Raw genomic sequence first — 20,069 nt, forward strand, 5'->3', positions numbered from 1 at the left:
CTTGTCTTAAATGTTCTGCCTCTTTCCGAATTAGCTAGCAAAACAGTAACATGGTCTCTCTCTCATCCTCGTTGTGTCAGTTAAAAGTTACGTTAGCTGCTAGGTTTGTAGTCACAGTTGTTCCCTGCATGATTGAAAAATATGGGGACATTTTTTTTTTGGCGCCTCTTTCTGCATTGTATCATACAAATTCTTAAACTTAATCTTTTTATATATTTGTTTGAAATATTTTATATTGTCTTAAACCATTTGTTCAACTAAAAAGATTAAATATTTATTTTGCATTGCAATAACTTGATCCTTATATTTCCCTAAACTCTTGTTTCATTTGTGTTGCTTTTTTAGGAGACCATCAGATCTACTGGAAGGAGCAGTTCATGGAGTAGGTAAGCTCTTTAGAAGGTGGAATTGTGGTAAATGTTTCATAGGTTTGTCCATTTAGAGCAATTAAGGTACCCAAAAGTCCGTAATTGAGAGTTGGAAAAAAGAAAGGAAAAAAAAAAAAAACTAAATTTGCATCCCTTTCTATTTTTAATGACAGATGGGATGGCCTTGTAAATTATACAGCGCTGTTGTACCAGGGAATACTGATAATCTAAAACATTATAGACTGCATCATGGGACCTTTGGACACAGCCATGCCTTGTATACATATAGATTGTATAGTATACTACAGTATAGTATGGCACTGGTTCTCAATCCTGGTCCTGGGGGCCCCCTGCTCTGCATATTTTGCATGTCTCCCTTATTTAACAAACCTGATTGAGATCATCAGCTCATAAGGAGAGAGATCCATGAACTGAACTGAACTGACGAGGTGATGATCTCAGTCAGGTGTGTTAAATAAGGGAGACATGCATAATGAGCAGAGCAGGGGTCCCCCAGGACCAGGATTGAGAACCACTGATGTATAGTAAAGAATACAGTGTGGTTCTGTATAGTACAGATTACAGAACCACACTGATAATGACATTGTATGTTTGTAGTTGTATTGCCTGCAATATTCAGTTTTCCTTTATTCACTACCAACTATAGGATCCAAGTACCTCGTGAAGAAGAGAGACGTGACTCTGAGATGCCTCATTCAATACATGGGAAACAGCGGGCAAGAATCATCTCTGACTACTATGTAAGTATTGTTTAAAAAGCATAGTTTGACTCTTTTGGGAAAAGCACTTATTCCTCAGATATCAATCTTATGTCTGTCTTAGTACGGAGCTGGAGTTGGGGATTAGTTAGCTTGTCTTAGAACAAATATTGTAATTGGGTGGCAATGGCTAGTCTGGCTATGTCAAAAGTTAAAAAACACACCTACAAACATCCAAATGTATGTGTAGGAACCAGGGTCCCTTTTTTGTCTTTCAGTTGCTTGTGGACTTGATTTAAAAAATAAGTTGTTTTTTTTTCTCTCTTTTTTTTTACTGCATTTTCACAAAAGTAAAATCCTTGTTTTACATTAATGCAGGAGTCATAATCATCTGATGATAAACTATAAGAGTGGCATTTTCAGAGCTTTTACTTAATCACGCCTTTTGAAGATTGTTCTCTGTTGCAACTTATTGTTCTGTTTATTCTCATACAGGGACAAACGGAGAGCAGTGTCCATGAGGATTTGAACATATGCAGATATATGTCTGCCGTGAACCAGATGCAGTGGGCATCATCATAGAGGGAAACCCAGTGCTTACTGATCTTGGAAATTTGGCCAGGGCATGGTGCCTGCTTCCGGGAATGACATTTGCTCCGAACCTGCAGTTTCCACCACAACTCTGCAAAACATTTGAGGTGTTCCAAAGACTTTTTGTGGGATTTGACACACTGCGCCCAAAGCCTTCCTCCCGTTTATGTAATTTGTTTATGTAATTTTTTTATGTTAAAATGTCTACAACATTAACATTAAAATTGATTACAGATACTTAGTGCACCCAATTGTTTGTACATGGCAGCTGTTAATAAAAGTTGGAAACAAATACCTCTCTTTCCTTATTAAAGTTATGGCAAATCTAACTAATTATGTCAAGTGGATTAAATAAATAATTTGTCTAAATTAAGAGTAATAGAGTAAATTAATTAATTAAAATAAAAAAGTTTAATTTTTTATTTTAAATGTTACTTATTTTAACTAAGTATGATTTGGTCAATATGTTGCTCTTTGTCATAAAGGTTAAACTCAAATGTTTTGCTTTATATTGTAGATGCTACTTAATTTTTTAGCATAGAGTAAAATAAATAATACTGATTTTTACCAAATCAAAATAACAAGAAGTTCACTAAACTTACAAAAAGTAGTTGGAAAATGTTGCCTTAATTTTTTTGAGTTGAATCTAAGTAACAGTTTTTACAGTGTGGCTTAATAAATGATGTTCTTGGGCATAATTTGCAAGCTAACATGCAGTGCAAGCTATATCTTATAGTTAACCTAAATATAAATTATTTTAATCTGTATTTTTGTACGTCCTCTATTAAATCACCATTTATGAGTAGTGCGCATGCGCACAAATGCCTAAGGGAACTTTCGGAGTATGACGTAAGAGGCAACCTGTGCTAAATCAAACAGAAAATACAGCTAAATGACAGGGAACAAAAAATATGAAATGAGTGATTAGGTGCTATGTTCAATACAGTTGCATTTTTTGAGAACTCTAATCAGTTAAATAGCAGAAGTTATTAGTTGGTGAGGTCTTTAACAACAGCCGTACTTTGTTGAACTTACGTGGTTCAAACGATGAGACCATATTCATGAAACAGTCTTTACTAGCTTATTCGTTTCCACAAAAATGCAGCACAAATAAGCAAGCATTTTAACGTTTTCAATACACTAATCTACTATTACTGTTCAATCGCTGGAGTGTTTTTTTATTTTTTATTTTTTTAATGCCTTTAAAATATGTAGTTTTGTGAACACGGACGAAGAAACGCCAGCCCCGAAGCTCATCCGTAAACCACATAAAACAGCTCATATGCGCTTAATATAGCTCTTTAAAATGATATTCTGTTTACATTGTGCACAGTCGCTGAAGTGTTCTTATTTAAATGCTTTTAAAAGAGGCTTGGTGATGTAGTTCGCAGGCCGAGAGCTCGGAGCCTTGACTCTCATGTCAGTACAACAGAAAACACTGGCTGAAGGCAGCTCTCTCCGTTTTAACTGAAACTGCTTGCAAACACCTGAAATTAGCTCTTGGTGCGTTCTAAGGGGTCGACGGAATGAAATCGCTGGAACATTTACATTTTAAAAGGTCGTATTTATTTTCATTTTTCCGCTCCACCCCTTCAGTGGAGTGTAATGGTTTAAACGGGGCATTATTTTTCGTAGGTGACCTGTGGTTAGAGGCATTGTTTCTTGTTAGTAAGACATATGGCTTAATAAATGATGTTCTTGGGCATAATTTGCAAGCTAACATGCAGTGCAAGCTATATCTTATAGTTAACCTAAATATAAATTATTTTAATCTGTATTTTTGTACGTCCTCTATTAAATCACCATTTATGAGTAGTGCGCATGCGCACAAATGCCTAAGGGAACTTTCGGAGTATGACGTAAGAGGCAACCTGTGCTAAATCAAACAGAAAATACAGCTAAATGACAGGGAACAAAAAATATGAAATGAGTGATTAGGTGCTATGTTCAATACAGTTGCATTTTTTGAGAACTCTTATCAGTTAAATAGCAGAAGTTATTAGTTGGTCATTAAAAACGGCCGTGCTTTGTTGAACTATGTGGCTCAAACGATGAGACCATATTCATGAAACAGTCTTTACTAGCTAATTCGTTTCCACAAAAATGCAGCACAAATAAGCAAGCATTTTAACGTTTTCAATACACTAATCTACTATTACTGTTCAATCGCTGGAGTGTTTTTATTTTTTAAATGCCTTTAAAATATGTAGTTTTGTGAACACGGACGAAGAAACGCCAGCCCTGAAGCTCATCCGTAAACCATATAAAAGCAGCTCATATGCGCTTAATATAGCTCTTTAAAATGATATTATGTTTACATTGCGTACAGTCGCTGGAGTGTTTTTATTTAAATGCTTTTAGAAGAGGCTCAGTGATGTAGTTCGCAGACCGAAAGCTCGGAGCCCTGACTCTCATGTCAGTACAACAGAAAACACAGGCGGAAGGCAGCCCTCTCCGTTTTAAATGAAACTACTCGCAAACACCTGAATTTAGCTCTTGGTGGGTTCTAAGGGGTTGACGGAATGAAATCGCTGGAGCATTTAAATTTTAAAAGGCCGTATTTATTTTCATTTTCCGCTCCACCCCTTCAGAATGGCTTAAACGGGGCATTATTTTTCGTACGTGACCTGTGGTTAGAGGCATTGTTTCTTGTTAGTAAGACATATGGCTTAATAAATTATGTTCTTGGGCATAATTTGCAAGCTAACATGCAGCACAAGCTATATCTTCCATTTAACCTAAATATAAATGATTTTAATCTGTATTTTTGTGCGTCCTCTATAAAGCACCATTTATGAGTAGCGCGCATGCGCACAAATGCCTAAGGGGACTTTCGGAGTATGACGTAAGAGGGCACCTGTGCTAAATCAAACATAAAATACAGCGAAATGACAGGGAACAAAAAATATTAAACGAGTGATTGGGTGCTATGTTCAATACAGTTGCATTTTTTGAGAACTCTTATCAGTTAAATAGCAGAAGTTATTAGTTGGTCATTAAAAACGGCCGTGCTTTGTTGAACTATGTGGCTCAAACGATGAGACCATATTCATGAAACAGTCTTTACTAGCTAATTCGTTTCCACAAAAATGCAGCACAAATAAGCAAGCATTTTAACGTTTTCAATACACTAATCTACTATTACTGTTCAATCGCTGGAGTGTTTTTATTTTTTAAATGCCTTTAAAATATGTAGTTTTGTGAACACGGACGAAGAAACGCCAGCCCTGAAGCTCATCCGTAAACCATATAAAAGCAGCTCATATGCGCTTAATATAGCTCTTTAAAATGATATTATGTTTACATTGCGTACAGTCGCTGGAGTGTTTTTATTTAAATGCTTTTAGAAGAGGCTCAGTGATGTAGTTCGCAGACCGAAAGCTCGGAGCCCTGACTCTCATGTCAGTACAACAGAAAACACAGGCGGAAGGCAGCCCTCTCCGTTTTAAATGAAACTACTCGCAAACACCTGAATTTAGCTCTTGGTGGGTTCTAAGGGGTTGACGGAATGAAATCGCTGGAGCATTTAAATTTTAAAAGGCCGTATTTATTTTCATTTTCCGCTCCACCCCTTCAGAATGGCTTAAACGGGGCATTGTTTTTCGTACGTGACCTGTGGTTAGAGGCATTGTTTCTTGTTAGTAAGACATATGGCTTAATAAATTATGTTCTTGGGCATAATTTGCAAGCTAACATGCAGCACAAGCTATATCTTCCATTTAACCTAAATATAAATGATTTTAATCTGTATTTTTGTGCGTCCTCTATAAAGCACCATTTATGAGTAGCGCGCATGCGCACAAATGCCTAAGGGGACTTTCGGAGTATGACGTAAGAGGGCACCTGTGCTAAATCAAACATAAAATACAGCGAAATGACAGGGAACAAAAAATATTAAACGAGTGATTGGGTGCTATGTTCAATACAGTTGCATTTTTTGAGAACTCTTATCAGTTAAATAGCAGAAGTTATTAGTTGGTCATTAAAAACGGCCGTGCTTTGTTGAACTATGTGGCTCAAACGATGAGACCATATTCATGAAACAGTCTTTACTAGCTAATTCGTTTCCACAAAAATGCAGCACAAATAAGCAAGCATTTTAACGTTTTCAATACACTAATCTACTATTACTGTTCAATCGCTGGAGTGTTTTTATTTTTTAAATGCCTTTAAAATATGTAGTTTTGTGAACACGGACGAAGAAACGCCAGCCCTGAAGCTTATCCGTAAACCATATAAAAGCAGCTCATATGCGCTTAATAAAGCTCTTTAAAATGATATTATGTTTACATTGCGTACAGTCGCTGGAGTGTTTTTATTTAAATGCTTTTAAAAGAGGTTCAGTGATGTAGTTCGCAGACCGAGAGCTCGGAGCCCTGACTCTCATGTGAGTACAACAGAAAACACAGGCTGAAGGCAGCCCTCTCCGTTTTAAATGAAACTACTCGCAAACACCTGAATTTAGCTCTTGGTGGGTTCTAAGGGGTTGACGGAATGAAATCGCTGGAGCATTTAAATTTTAAAAGGCCGTATTTATTTTCATTTTCCGCTCCACCCCTTCAGAATGGCTTAAACGGGGCATTATTTTTCGTACGTGACCTGTGGTTAGAGGCATTGTTTCTTGTTAGTAAGACATATGGCTTAATAAATTATGTTCTTGGGCATAATTTGCAAGCTAACATGCAGCACAAGCTATATCTTCCATTTAACCTAAATATAAATGATTTTAATCTGTATTTTTGTGCGTCCTCTATAAAGCACCATTTATGAGTAGCGCGCATGCGCACAAATGCCTAAGGGGACTTTCGGAGTATGACGTAAGAGGGCACCTGTGCTAAATCAAACATAAAATACAGCGAAATGACAGGGAACAAAAAATATTAAACGAGTGATTGGGTGCTATGTTCAATACAGTTGCATTTTTTGAGAACTCTTATCAGTTAAATAGCAGAAGTTATTAGTTGGTCATTAAAAACGGCCGTGCTTTGTTGAACTATGTGGCTCAAACGATGAGACCATATTCATGAAACAGTCTTTACTAGCTAATTCGTTTCCACAAAAATGCAGCACAAATAAGCAAGCATTTTAACGTTTTCAATACACTAATCTACTATTACTGTTCAATCGCTGGAGTGTTTTTATTTTTTAAATGCCTTTAAAATATGTAGTTTTGTGAACACGGACGAAGAAACGCCAGCCCTGAAGCTCATCCGTAAACCATATAAAAGCAGCTCATATGCGCTTAATATAGCTCTTTAAAATGATATTATGTTTACATTGCGTACAGTCGCTGGAGTGTTTTTATTTAAATGCTTTTAGAAGAGGCTCAGTGATGTAGTTCGCAGACCGAAAGCTCGGAGCCCTGACTCTCATGTCAGTACAACAGAAAACACAGGCGGAAGGCAGCCCTCTCCGTTTTAAATGAAACTACTCGCAAACACCTGAATTTAGCTCTTGGTGGGTTCTAAGGGGTTGACGGAATGAAATCGCTGGAGCATTTAAATTTTAAAAGGCCGTATTTATTTTCATTTTCCGCTCCACCCCTTCAGAATGGCTTAAACGGGGCATTATTTTTCGTACGTGACCTGTGGTTAGAGGCATTGTTTCTTGTTAGTAAGACATATGGCTTAATAAATTATGTTCTTGGGCATAATTTGCAAGCTAACATGCAGCACAAGCTATATCTTCCATTTAACCTAAATATAAATGATTTTAATCTGTATTTTTGTGCGTCCTCTATAAAGCACCATTTATGAGTAGCGCGCATGCGCACAAATGCCTAAGGGGACTTTCGGAGTATGACGTAAGAGGGCACCTGTGCTAAATCAAACATAAAATACAGCGAAATGACAGGGAACAAAAAATATTAAACGAGTGATTGGGTGCTATGTTCAATACAGTTGCATTTTTTGAGAACTCTTATCAGTTAAATAGCAGAAGTTATTAGTTGGTCATTAAAAACGGCCGTGCTTTGTTGAACTATGTGGCTCAAACGATGAGACCATATTCATGAAACAGTCTTTACTAGCTAATTCGTTTCCACAAAAATGCAGCACAAATAAGCAAGCATTTTAACGTTTTCAATACACTAATCTACTATTACTGTTCAATCGCTGGAGTGTTTTTATTTTTTAAATGCCTTTAAAATATGTAGTTTTGTGAACACGGACGAAGAAACGCCAGCCCTGAAGCTTATCCGTAAACCATATAAAAGCAGCTCATATGCGCTTAATAAAGCTCTTTAAAATGATATTATGTTTACATTGCGTACAGTCGCTGGAGTGTTTTTATTTAAATGCTTTTAAAAGAGGTTCAGTGATGTAGTTCGCAGACCGAGAGCTCGGAGCCCTGACTCTCATGTGAGTACAACAGAAAACACAGGCTGAAGGCAGCCCTCTCCGTTTTAAATGAAACTACTCGCAAACACCTGAATTTAGCTCTTGGTGGGTTCTAAGGGGTTGACGGAATGAAATCGCTGGAGCATTTAAATTTTAAAAGGCCGTATTTATTTTCATTTTCCGCTCCACCCCTTCAGAATGGCTTAAACGGGGCATTATTTTTCGTACGTGACCTGTGGTTAGAGGCATTGTTTCTTGTTAGTAAGACATATGGCTTAATAAATTATGTTCTTGGGCATAATTTGCAAGCTAACATGCAGCACAAGCTATATCTTCCATTTAACCTAAATATAAATGATTTTAATCTGTATTTTTGTGCGTCCTCTATAAAGCACCATTTATGAGTAGCGCGCATGCGCACAAATGCCTAAGGGGACTTTCGGAGTATGACGTAAGAGGGCACCTGTGCTAAATCAAACATAAAATACAGCGAAATGACAGGGAACAAAAAATATTAAACGAGTGATTGGGTGCTATGTTCAATACAGTTGCATTTTTTGAGAACTCTTATCAGTTAAATAGCAGAAGTTATTAGTTGGTCATTAAAAACGGCCGTGCTTTGTTGAACTATGTGGCTCAAACGATGAGACCATATTCATGAAACAGTCTTTACTAGCTAATTCGTTTCCACAAAAATGCAGCACAAATAAGCAAGCATTTTAACGTTTTCAATACACTAATCTACTATTACTGTTCAATCGCTGGAGTGTTTTCATTTTTTAAATGCCTTTAAAATATGTAGTTTTGTGAACACGGACGAAGAAACGCCAGCCCTGAAGCTCATCCGTAAACCATATAAAAGCAGCTCATATGCGCTTAATATAGCTCTTTAAAATGATATTATGTTTACATTGCGTACAGTCGCTGGAGTGTTTTTATTTAAATGCTTTTAGAAGAGGCTCAGTGATGTAGTTCGCAGACCGAAAGCTCGGAGCCCTGACTCTCATGTCAGTACAACAGAAAACACAGGCGGAAGGCAGCCCTCTCCGTTTTAAATGAAACTACTCGCAAACACCTGAATTTAGCTCTTGGTGGGTTCTAAGGGGTTGACGGAATGAAATCGCTGGAGCATTTAAATTTTAAAAGGCCGTATTTATTTTCATTTTCCGCTCCACCCCTTCAGAATGGCTTAAACGGGGCATTATTTTTCGTACGTGACCTGTGGTTAGAGGCATTGTTTCTTGTTAGTAAGACATATGGCTTAATAAATTATGTTCTTGGGCATAATTTGCAAGCTAACATGCAGCACAAGCTATATCTTCCATTTAACCTAAATATAAATGATTTTAATCTGTATTTTTGTGCGTCCTCTATAAAGCACCATTTATGAGTAGCGCGCATGCGCACAAATGCCTAAGGGGACTTTCGGAGTATGACGTAAGAGGGCACCTGTGCTAAATCAAACATAAAATACAGCGAAATGACAGGGAACAAAAAATATTAAACGAGTGATTGGGTGCTATGTTCAATACAGTTGCATTTTTTGAGAACTCTTATCAGTTAAATAGCAGAAGTTATTAGTTGGTCATTAAAAACGGCCGTGCTTTGTTGAACTATGTGGCTCAAACGATGAGACCATATTCATGAAACAGTCTTTACTAGCTAATTCGTTTCCACAAAAATGCAGCACAAATAAGCAAGCATTTTAACGTTTTCAATACACTAATCTACTATTACTGTTCAATCGCTGGAGTGTTTTTATTTTTTAAATGCCTTTAAAATATGTAGTTTTGTGAACACGGACGAAGAAACGCCAGCCCTGAAGCTTATCCGTAAACCATATAAAAGCAGCTCATATGCGCTTAATAAAGCTCTTTAAAATGATATTATGTTTACATTGCGTACAGTCGCTGGAGTGTTTTTATTTAAATGCTTTTAAAAGAGGTTCAGTGATGTAGTTCGCAGACCGAGAGCTCGGAGCCCTGACTCTCATGTGAGTACAACAGAAAACACAGGCTGAAGGCAGCCCTCTCCGTTTTAAATGAAACTACTCGCAAACACCTGAATTTAGCTCTTGGTGGGTTCTAAGGGGTTGACGGAATGAAATCGCTGGAGCATTTAAATTTTAAAAGGCCGTATTTATTTTCATTTTCCGCTCCACCCCTTCAGAATGGCTTAAACGGGGCATTATTTTTCGTACGTGACCTGTGGTTAGAGGCATTGTTTCTTGTTAGTAAGACATATGGCTTAATAAATTATGTTCTTGGGCATAATTTGCAAGCTAACATGCAGCACAAGCTATATCTTCCATTTAACCTAAATATAAATGATTTTAATCTGTATTTTTGTGCGTCCTCTATAAAGCACCATTTATGAGTAGCGCGCATGCGCACAAATGCCTAAGGGGACTTTCGGAGTATGACGTAAGAGGGCACCTGTGCTAAATCAAACATAAAATACAGCGAAATGACAGGGAACAAAAAATATTAAACGAGTGATTGGGTGCTATGTTCAATACAGTTGCATTTTTTGAGAACTCTTATCAGTTAAATAGCAGAAGTTATTAGTTGGTCATTAAAAACGGCCGTGCTTTGTTGAACTATGTGGCTCAAACGATGAGACCATATTCATGAAACAGTCTTTACTAGCTAATTCGTTTCCACAAAAATGCAGCACAAATAAGCAAGCATTTTAACGTTTTCAATACACTAATCTACTATTACTGTTCAATCGCTGGAGTGTTTTTATTTTTTAAATGCCTTTAAAATATGTAGTTTTGTGAACACGGACGAAGAAACGCCAGCCCTGAAGCTCATCCGTAAACCATATAAAAGCAGCTCATATGCGCTTAATATAGCTCTTTAAAATGATATTATGTTTACATTGCGTACAGTCGCTGGAGTGTTTTTATTTAAATGCTTTTAGAAGAGGCTCAGTGATGTAGTTCGCAGACCGAAAGCTCGGAGCCCTGACTCTCATGTCAGTACAACAGAAAACACAGGCGGAAGGCAGCCCTCTCCGTTTTAAATGAAACTACTCGCAAACACCTGAATTTAGCTCTTGGTGGGTTCTAAGGGGTTGACGGAATGAAATCGCTGGAGCATTTAAATTTTAAAAGGCCGTATTTATTTTCATTTTCCGCTCCACCCCTTCAGAATGGCTTAAACGGGGCATTATTTTTCGTACGTGACCTGTGGTTAGAGGCATTGTTTCTTGTTAGTAAGACATATGGCTTAATAAATTATGTTCTTGGGCATAATTTGCAAGCTAACATGCAGCACAAGCTATATCTTCCATTTAACCTAAATATAAATGATTTTAATCTGTATTTTTGTGCGTCCTCTATAAAGCACCATTTATGAGTAGCGCGCATGCGCACAAATGCCTAAGGGGACTTTCGGAGTATGACGTAAGAGGGCACCTGTGCTAAATCAAACATAAAATACAGCGAAATGACAGGGAACAAAAAATATTAAACGAGTGATTGGGTGCTATGTTCAATACAGTTGCATTTTTTGAGAACTCTTATCAGTTAAATAGCAGAAGTTATTAGTTGGTCATTAAAAACGGCCGTGCTTTGTTGAACTATGTGGCTCAAACGATGAGACCATATTCATGAAACAGTCTTTACTAGCTAATTCGTTTCCACAAAAATGCAGCACAAATAAGCAAGCATTTTAACGTTTTCAATACACTAATCTACTATTACTGTTCAATCGCTGGAGTGTTTTTATTTTTTAAATGCCTTTAAAATATGTAGTTTTGTGAACACGGACGAAGAAACGCCAGCCCTGAAGCTTATCCGTAAACCATATAAAAGCAGCTCATATGCGCTTAATAAAGCTCTTTAAAATGATATTATGTTTACATTGCGTACAGTCGCTGGAGTGTTTTTATTTAAATGCTTTTAAAAGAGGTTCAGTGATGTAGTTCGCAGACCGAGAGCTCGGAGCCCTGACTCTCATGTGAGTACAACAGAAAACACAGGCTGAAGGCAGCCCTCTCCGTTTTAAATGAAACTACTCGCAAACACCTGAATTTAGCTCTTGGTGGGTTCTAAGGGGTTGACGGAATGAAATCGCTGGAGCATTTAAATTTTAAAAGGCCGTATTTATTTTCATTTTCCGCTCCACCCCTTCAGAATGGCTTAAACGGGGCATTATTTTTCGTACGTGACCTGTGGTTAGAGGCATTGTTTCTTGTTAGTAAGACATATGGCTTAATAAATTATGTTCTTGGGCATAATTTGCAAGCTAACATGCAGCACAAGCTATATCTTCCATTTAACCTAAATATAAATGATTTTAATCTGTATTTTTGTGCGTCCTCTATAAAGCACCATTTATGAGTAGCGCGCATGCGCACAAATGCCTAAGGGGACTTTCGGAGTATGACGTAAGAGGGCACCTGTGCTAAATCAAACATAAAATACAGCGAAATGACAGGGAACAAAAAATATTAAACGACTGATTGGGTGCTATGTTCAATACAGTTGCATTTTTTGAGAACTCTTATCAGTTAAATAGCAGAAGTTATTAGTTGGTCATTAAAAACGGCCGTGCTTTGTTGAACTATGTGGCTCAAACGATGAGACCATATTCATGAAACAGTCTTTACTAGCTAATTCGTTTCCACAAAAATGCAGCACAAATAAGCAAGCATTTTAACGTTTTCAATACACTAATCTACTATTACTGTTCAATCGCTGGAGTGTTTTTATTTTTTAAATGCCTTTAAAATATGTAGTTTTGTGAACACGGACGAAGAAACGCCAGCCCTGAAGCTCATCCGTAAACCATATAAAAGCAGCTCATATGCGCTTAATATAGCTCTTTAAAATGATATTATGTTTACATTGCGTACAGTCGCTGGAGTGTTTTTATTTAAATGCTTTTAGAAGAGGCTCAGTGATGTAGTTCGCAGACCGAAAGCTCGGAGCCCTGACTCTCATGTCAGTACAACAGAAAACACAGGCGGAAGGCAGCCCTCTCCGTTTTAAATGAAACTACTCGCAAACACCTGAATTTAGCTCTTGGTGGGTTCTAAGGGGTTGACGGAATGAAATCGCTGGAGCATTTAAATTTTAAAAGGCCGTATTTATTTTCATTTTCCGCTCCACCCCTTCAGAATGGCTTAAACGGGGCATTATTTTTCGTACGTGACCTGTGGTTAGAGGCATTGTTTCTTGTTAGTAAGACATATGGCTTAATAAATTATGTTCTTGGGCATAATTTGCAAGCTAACATGCAGCACAAGCTATATCTTCCATTTAACCTAAATATAAATGATTTTAATCTGTATTTTTGTGCGTCCTCTATAAAGCACCATTTATGAGTAGCGCGCATGCGCACAAATGCCTAAGGGGACTTTCGGAGTATGACGTAAGAGGGCACCTGTGCTAAATCAAACATAAAATACAGCGAAATGACAGGGAACAAAAAATATTAAACGAGTGATTGGGTGCTATGTTCAATACAGTTGCATTTTTTGAGAACTCTTATCAGTTAAATAGCAGAAGTTATTAGTTGGTCATTAAAAACGGCCGTGCTTTGTTGAACTATGTGGCTCAAACGATGAGACCATATTCATGAAACAGTCTTTACTAGCTAATTCGTTTCCACAAAAATGCAGCACAAATAAGCAAGCATTTTAACGTTTTCAATACACTAATCTACTATTACTGTTCAATCGCTGGAGTGTTTTTATTTTTTAAATGCCTTTAAAATATGTAGTTTTGTGAACACGGACGAAGAAACGCCAGCCCTGAAGCTTATCCGTAAACCATATAAAAGCAGCTCATATGCGCTTAATAAAGCTCTTTAAAATGATATTATGTTTACATTGCGTACAGTCGCTGGAGTGTTTTTATTTAAATGCTTTTAAAAGAGGTTCAGTGATGTAGTTCGCAGACCGAGAGCTCGGAGCCCTGACTCTCATGTGAGTACAACAGAAAACACAGGCTGAAGGCAGCCCTCTCCGTTTTAAATGAAACTACTCGCAAACACCTGAATTTAGCTCTTGGTGGGTTCTAAGGGGTTGACGGAATGAAATCGCTGGAGCATTTAAATTTTAAAAGGCCGTATTTATTTTCATTTTCCGCTCCACCCCTTCAGAATGGCTTAAACGGGGCATTATTTTTCGTACGTGACCTGTGGTTAGAGGCATTGTTTCTTGTTAGTAAGACATATGGCTTAATAAATTATGTTCTTGGGCATAATTTGCAAGCTAACATGCAGCACAAGCTATATCTTCCATTTAACCTAAATATAAATGATTTTAATCTGTATTTTTGTGCGTCCTCTATAAAGCACCATTTATGAGTAGCGCGCATGCGCACAAATGCCTAAGGGGACTTTCGGAGTATGACGTAAGAGGGCACCTGTGCTAAATCAAACATAAAATACAGCGAAATGACAGGGAACAAAAAATATTAAACGAGTGATTGGGTGCTATGTTCAATACAGTTGCATTTTTTGAGAACTCTTATCAGTTAAATAGCAGAAGTTATTAGTTGGTCATTAAAAACGGCCGTGCTTTGTTGAACTATGTGGCTCAAACGATGAGACCATATTCATGAAACAGTCTTTACTAGCTAATTCGTTTCCACAAAAATGCAGCACAAATAAGCAAGCATTTTAACGTTTTCAATACACTAATCTACTATTACTGTTCAATCGCTGGAGTGTTTTTATTTTTTAAATGCCTTTAAAATATGTAGTTTTGTGAACACGGACGAAGAAACGCCAGCCCTGAAGCTTATCCGTAAACCATATAAAAGCAGCTCATATGCGCTTAATAAAGCTCTTTAAAATGATATTATGTTTACATTGCGTACAGTCGCTGGAGTGTTTTTATTTAAATGCTTTTAAAAGAGGTTCAGTGATGTAGTTCGCAGACCGAGAGCTCGGAGCCCTGACTCTCATGTGAGTACAACAGAAAACACAGGCTGAAGGCAGCCCTCTCCGTTTTAAATGAAACTACTCGCAAACACCTGAATTTAGCTCTTGGTGGGTTCTAAGGGGTTGACGGAATGAAATCGCTGGAGCATTTAAATTTTAAAAGGCCGTATTTATTTTCATTTTCCGCTCCACCCCTTCAGAATGGCTTAAACGGGGCATTATTTTTCGTACGTGACCTGTGGTTAGAGACATTGTTTCTTGTTAGTAAGACATATGGCTTAATAAATTATGTTCTTGGGCATAATTTGCAAGCTAACATGCAGCACAAGCTATATCTTCCATTTAACCTAAATATAAATGATTTTAATCTGTATTTTTGTGCGTCCTCTATAAAGCACCATTTATGAGTAGCGCGCATGCGCACAAATGCCTAAGGGGACTTTCGGAGTATGACGTAAGAGGGCACCTGTGCTAAATCAAACATAAAATACAGCGAAATGACAGGGAACAAAAAATATTAAACGAGTGATTGGGTGCTATGTTCAATACAGTTGCATTTTTTGAGAACTCTTATCAGTTAAATAGCAGAAGTTATTAGTTGGTCATTAAAAACGGCCGTGCTTTGTTGAACTATGTGGCTCAAACGATGAGACCATATTCATGAAACAGTCTTTACTAGCTAATTCGTTTCCACAAAAATGCAGCACAAATAAGCAAGCATTTTAACGTTTTCAATACACTAATCTACTATTACTGTTCAATCGCTGGAGTGTTTTTATTTTTTAAATGCCTTTAAAATATGTAGTTTTGTGAACACGGACGAAGAAACGCCAGCCCTGAAGCTCATCCGTAAACCATATAAAAGCAGCTCATATGCGCTTAATATAGCTCTTTAAAATGATATTATGTTTACATTGCGTACAGTCGCTGGAGTGTTTTTATTTAAATGCTTTTAGAAGAGGCTCAGTGATGTAGTTCGCAGACCGAAAGCTCGGAGCCCTGACTCTCATGTCAGTACAACAGAAAACACAGGCGGAAGGCAGCCCTCTCCGTTTTAAATGAAACTACTCGCAAACACCTGAATTTAGCTCTTGGTGGGTTCTAAGGGGTTGACGGAATGAAATCGCTGGAGCATTTAAATTTTAAAAGGCCGTATTTATTTTCATTTTCCGCTCCACCCCTTCAGAATGGCTTAAACGGGGCATTATTTTTCGTACGTGACCTGTGGTTAGAGGCATTGTTTCTTGTTAGTAAGACATATGGCTTAATAAATTATGTTCTTGGGCATAATTTGCAAGCTAACATGCAGCACAAGCTATATCTTCCATTTAACCTAAATATAAATGATTTTAATCTGTATTTTTGTGCGTCCTCTATAAAGCACCATTTATGAGTAGCGCGCATGCGCACAAATGCCTAAGGGGACTTTCGGAGTATGACGTAAGAGGGCACCTGTGCTAAATCAAACATAAAATACAGCGAAATGACAGGGAACAAAAAATATTAAACGAGTGATTGGGTGCTATGTTCAATACAGTTGCATTTTTTGAGAACTCTTATCAGTTAAATAGCAGAAGTTATTAGTTGGTCATTAAAAACGGCCGTGCTTTGTTGAACTATGTGGCTCAAACGATGAGACCATATTCATGAAACAGTCTTTACTAGCTAATTCGTTTCCACAAAAATGCAGCACAAATAAGCAAGTATTTTAACGTTTTCAATACACTAATCTACTATTACTGTTCAATCGCTGGAGTGTTTTTATTTTTTAAATGCCTTTAAAATATGTAGTTTTGTGAACACGGACGAAGAAACGCCAGCCCTGAAGCTCATCCGTAAACCATATAAAAGCAGCTCATATGCGCTTAATATAGCTCTTTAAAATGATATTATGTTTACATTGCGTACAGTCGCTGGAGTGTTTTTATTTAAATGCTTTTAGAAGAGGCTCAGTGATGTAGTTCGCAGACCGAAAGCTCGGAGCCCTGACTCTCATGTCAGTACAACAGAAAACACAGGCGGAAGGCAGCCCTCTCCGTTTTAAATGAAACTACTCGCAAACACCTGAATTTAGCTCTTGGTGGGTTCTAAGGGGTTGACGGAATGAAATCGCTGGAGCATTTAAATTTTAAAAGGCCGTATTTATTTTCATTTTCCGCTCCACCCCTTCAGAATGGCTTAAACGGGGCATTATTTTTCGTAGGTGACCTGTGGTCAGGGCCGTTTAAAGGAATTTGGGGGCCCCAAGCAAAATGGACATGGAGGCCCCCCGCACGCACGCATGCACGCAAAGGAACCACAGCATAGCCATACAGTTTAAATTCACTCACACTTTATATAAATCCATCTGTTCAGGTACAGAATGCATCACAGAGTGTCTGACACCTAAAATTTGACAGGCACTACTGTATATAAAAAATTCTGCAATGTTCATGGGCAAAAGTGACTAGTATTTACACAGTTTGATGGGAATTCAGTAGTGATTTGCACTGTTTTTTTCTAACAATATGACAGCACACACTCTGGGCTGTGCAGGATATGAGCTATAATTATAGAGCTTGTGGTACCTTGTGCTGAAGAGGAAACATCAGCACTGAGAAGTGATGCATCTGTTGATGTTGAGGATGAAGTTGATGGTGTAGCTGGGAAAATAATAATTTAAAAAATCTGAAATGACCATTTCACTGTTGGCATATTGAAAGAGGTCACTTTTAACAGCTCAGCTCAGGTCAGTGAGAGAAATTCACTCTACCTTCATCAGTGGAGGTATCCTTAGGAAGAGCCTGAGGGCTGAGAAATTTAAGCAAAGCACCTTGAGGGAGAAAGAAAAGATGGTAACACTTTATAATAATAACAATCATTAATAGAAGGTAAATTGACAGTTAATTAATCTTTAGTCTTTAGCTATGCATTTACTGAATGAGCATTGTGCAGCTGTTCGTCCGACTGTACTGTATTTTATTTTTCTAAACTGTTTTAATTATTCTTATTTCTTTTTATTATTTTAATTTCTTCTATGTAAAGCACTTTGAATTGCCAATGTGTATGAAATGTGCTATATAAATACACTTTTTACTGTTAACAAACAATGAAATTATAATTAAATGTTTACTAATTATTAGAAGTGCTGTGAGTCGACTACCAATGCTTAAAAACATCCCAAGCTAATGTTTGATGCACAGAATTTATTGTGTGGTTTTCCTAAATAGATTATCCCAGTGGAATAGTTAGTATAGCATGCCACTTTCATCAAAACCTATTACAAAGCTATAGCAATGTCATGTCATTAAATATGATAAACAGCGATTCTGGAACAGATCTGCGTCTTCCTTATCCAGTTAAAAAACATATTACAGTATGTAACCATGTTCCGTCCGTTCAAAAAAAAGTTGCTCTAACTGTTCGTTACAAGCAGCATTTGCTGTCAGCCAGGTAGCTTAGCTAACATACATAAACATATTTCTGCTAGCCTACGTGTTGCAAAATTGCACCATTTGTACAAGACAAGTAGAGCTATTTTATGTGTGTAATTTATCACTTACCACTGTCTTGTTTTTTCTTATCCTCCTCTTCCTTTCTCTTCTTTCTTTTTTGGCTTCCTGAAGCATAATTCCGCTTCATGACTGCCGAGGAAGTTTTGTATTTTGCCGGCAGCAGAGATCGCGTGGTTGGCTGGCTGCTGTCAGCGAGGGGGGCCCCCTTGAGGGTGATCCCGATAACAGTGTCATTGCACTTTACTGCATTCACTATCAATGGGGCGCTCACACAGTTTGTCGCTGCATTTTATTCTTAACCAGTCGTTGTCTTGGGGCCCCAGGCCAGCTCGGGGCCCCAAGCAATTGCTTGGTTTGCCTGTCTTGTCGCGACGAGCCTGCCTGTGGTTAGAGGCATTGTTTCTTGTTAGTAAGACATATGGCTTAATAAATGATGTTCTTGGGCATAATTTGCAAGCTAACATGCAGCACAAGCTATATCTTACATTTAACCTAAATATAAATGATTTTAATCTGTATTTTTGTGCGTCCTCTATAAAGCACCATTTATGAGTAGCGCGCATGCGCACAAATGCCTAAGGGGACTTTCGGAGTATGACGTAAGAGGGCACCTGTGCTAAATCAAACATAAAATACAGCGAAATGACAGGGAACAAAAAATATTAAACGAGTGATTGGGTGCTATGTTCAATACAGTTGCATTTTTTGAGAACTCTTATCAGTTAAATAGCAGAAGTTATTAGTTGGTCATTAAAAACGGCCGTGCTTTGTTGAACTATGTGGCTCAAACGATGAGACCATATTCATGAAACAGTCTTTACTAGCTAATTCGTTTCCACAAAAATGCAGCACAAATAAGCAAGCATTTTAACGTTTTCAATACACTAATCTACTATTACTGTTCAATCGCTGGAGTGTTTTTATTTTTTAAATGCCTTTAAAATATGTAGTTTTGTGAACACGGACGAAGAAACGCCAGCCCTGAAGCTTATCCGTAAACCATATAAAAGCAGCTCATATGCGCTTAATAAAGCTCTTTAAAATGATATTATGTTTACATTGCGTACAGTCGCTGGAGTGTTTTTATTTAAATGCTTTTAAAAGAGGTTCAGTGATGTAGTTCGCAGACCGAGAGCTCGGAGCCCTGACTCTCATGTGAGTACAACAGAAAACACAGGCTGAAGGCAGCCCTCTCCGTTTTAAATGAAACTACTCGCAAACACCTGAATTTAGCTCTTGGTGGGTTCTAAGGGGTTGACGGAATGAAATCGCTGGAGCATTTAAATTTTAAAAGGCCGTATTTATTTTCATTTTCCGCTCCACCCCTTCAGAATGGCTTAAACGGGGCATTATTTTTCGTACGTGACCTGTGGTTAGAGGCATTGTTTCTTGTTAGTAAGACATATGGCTTAATAAATTATGTTCTTGGGCATAATTTGCAAGCTAACATGCAGCACAAGCTATATCTTCCATTTAACCTAAATATAAATGATTTTAATCTGTATTTTTGTGCGTCCTCTATAAAGCACCATTTATGAGTAGCGCGCATGCGCACAAATGCCTAAGGGGACTTTCGGAGTATGACGTAAGAGGGCACCTGTGCTAAATCAAACATAAAATACAGCGAAATGACAGGGAACAAAAAATATTAAACGAGTGA

This window comes from Garra rufa, chromosome 23 (genome assembly GCF_049309525.1).
Source record: "Garra rufa chromosome 23, GarRuf1.0, whole genome shotgun sequence".
In the NCBI taxonomy this organism is placed as follows: Eukaryota; Metazoa; Chordata; class Actinopteri; order Cypriniformes; family Cyprinidae; genus Garra; species Garra rufa.